This window comes from Notothenia coriiceps, unplaced genomic scaffold (assembly GCF_000735185.1).
Source record: "Notothenia coriiceps isolate Sejong01 unplaced genomic scaffold, NC01 NC01_scaffold00001620, whole genome shotgun sequence".
Lineage (NCBI taxonomy): Eukaryota > Metazoa > Chordata > Actinopteri > Perciformes > Nototheniidae > Notothenia > Notothenia coriiceps.
Window position 1 is genome coordinate 1 of NW_011334321.1, and position 2,348 is coordinate 2,348.

Genomic DNA, 2,348 nt, shown 5'->3' on the forward strand with positions numbered 1-2,348 from the left:
TGGTTTATTGTGCCATCCTATCCTAAATGAAATGGCATTGACTTAGCACCACTTCTGTGACATCATAGAAGTGTTCAAATCCTGGATCAGTCTGTATCAGATCCGTTGCAGCCCCTTTTTAAGAGATTTGGGTATGGAGGAAAATAGAGAGGGTTGTGTTTTCTGACACTTGGTGAGTTCCCTGGAACACCGGGGACACATATTCATGTAGAAAAGACGTACAAAAGTGCATTTTACATGATAGGTCCCCTTTAAGTCTGTAGAGGAGACAAACTACCCTTGCCCTCATATAAAGATTTTAAGGTTATATTCTAATATTTGTTAGATTGTAGTTTATTCTACCTCTGCCTTGAAACTTTAAATCAGTTCTTACCTGTGCCAGAATGCCAATGTTTTAATGTTGGGTTACAATTTGCAATACATTTGTATGAAAACCTGCTACAGCTAAGGTCCATTATAATTGATCATGGACCTTAGTTCATTTATAAACGAGATGTCTGCCGCTGTTGACGGGTCATAAATACAACAAACCATGCATGATGTCATCTCAGCTCAAAGTCCGAGATGGGAGTTGACGGGGCCAGCGAGAGAGAGAGCAAATGCGCAGCGGGGTTTCTGGGAAATGTGGTCTTTGTGTGGATCACCTTCCTCCCCTGCAGAGTAATGACATTACTGCGGCGCTGCCTGGCTGGACACTTATATAACCTTATGTAACCCTCTGTATACAGCTGTGTGTGTGTGTGTGTGTGTGTGTGTGTGTGTGTGTGTGTGTGTGTGTGTGTGTGTGTGTGTGTGTGTGTGTGTGTGTGTGTGTGTGTGTGTGTGGTGTTTGCGTGCTCTGTACAAATTGAGGACTTTTGTTCTTTTCCAGTGTAGAGTCACGCGAAAGTGTGTGTGTGTCTCAGGACAGAGCTCCTGCCACACCCAGTAGGCGAGGCTGCTGACTGTAACTGAAATCCAGGGTGTGGACGCAGACGGTTAGCTTAGTGCTTTAATCGTGCGTGTGTGTGGGTGGCAGGGCTCAGATGTAAACATGGTTTCATGATGCACTTTTTCGTCACACTTCTTGTAAAATGGCGAGCGAGAAACAGAGAAGGTTTTTCTTTCAATACAGTTTTACCTACATCATGGTTGTTGAATGAATATCATAATTAAATCGGAAGATCGCAGTAAAAACATGACAACATAATTTAGATTGAATCTAAGAGGGAGAATATGGGGGTGTATGTCGTTTCATTCTCTCGTTGGTATGAGGAAAGAAGGAGTTAAGAAATGTGAGAGATAAGATATGAAGGGAAAAGGAGACGCAGTGAAGTGGAAGCTGTGTGGGACTCTGTCGCCCCCCTGTGGCACAAACATAACGTTGAAATAAACCTGCTTTCATGATGTGGCTATGGATAATGTATGATTTTTTTATTTTTAACTCATCACTGCCTCCCGTTCCCCCCTCAGGTCGGTGATGGACCTGGAGCCCGTGGACCCAGACTCTCCGGACGTCAAGAGGAGGCGGATCCACATGTGTGATTATGAAGGCTGCCAAAAAGTTTACACCAAGAGCTCCCACCTCAAAGCCCACCGGAGGATACACACAGGTGAGAGCTGAGCAGAGAAGCAACATCTGTCCAGGTTTAAAGGAGCCGTTCGCCCCCAAAAAGAACTTCACTGCCGGTTACATTCTATTATATTTAGCTGATGCTGAAGTGTTGTGAACTCAAAACATTACAAAACCTGCAGCTACATTTGGCTCAAAAGGCCTAACTATTGTAAGTGCCGATGGATTAGTTTCAAATGAGCTAAACTTCAATCAAAGAGTGAGCATTTTTCTGCTGGTATATTAAAGTATCTACAGAGAGTTTAACCCTTAAAAGGTCCACCAGTCCAAAAGCTAAAAGGTTATTTGCTCTCCTAAAGAAAATGCTACAAAATGGTGTTGCTGTTTTATCTTCTCCAGGTAAGTAACACAAACACTGGTGTTCTGTGAAAAGCTTGATAATTATTAGACATAAAAATTGCAAAATCATTTTTAAACGGTGAAGAGAGCCGTAAATAAAAAGTTGAGCAGGCTAAATGCTTTTGTTTGGTGTAATCAACATTTTCCACTTACATTGAATAATCTTACAGTAAAATATCGTTTGAAAAAAAGGCAGAGACATTTTACCTGGGCTGGGAATTCTGGGAAATGTAGTTCAAACCTAACTGAAGCAGATCCGTCTGTTTCCACCAGAATCCAAACACTCTTCTCGCCTCCCATCTTTTTCTAACCGCCTCCCTTCCTGTCATCTCTCCTCCTAACTCCTTGTCTCCTTGTCTCCTTCCCCCCCCCCCCCCCCAGGAGAGAAACCCTACCA

At 43.0% G+C, this 2,348-nt stretch overlaps 1 long non-coding RNA gene across 1 annotated transcript; it reads left to right on the forward strand.

Moving 5' to 3' along the window:
* Window positions 1-764: 764 nt before the first annotated feature.
* On the forward strand, window positions 765-2,348 carry LOC104962950 (uncharacterized). Its single transcript, XR_800262.1, has 3 exons — window positions 765-977; window positions 1,453-1,592; window positions 2,333-2,348. It is a non-coding gene; the product is annotated as an uncharacterized lncRNA (long non-coding RNA).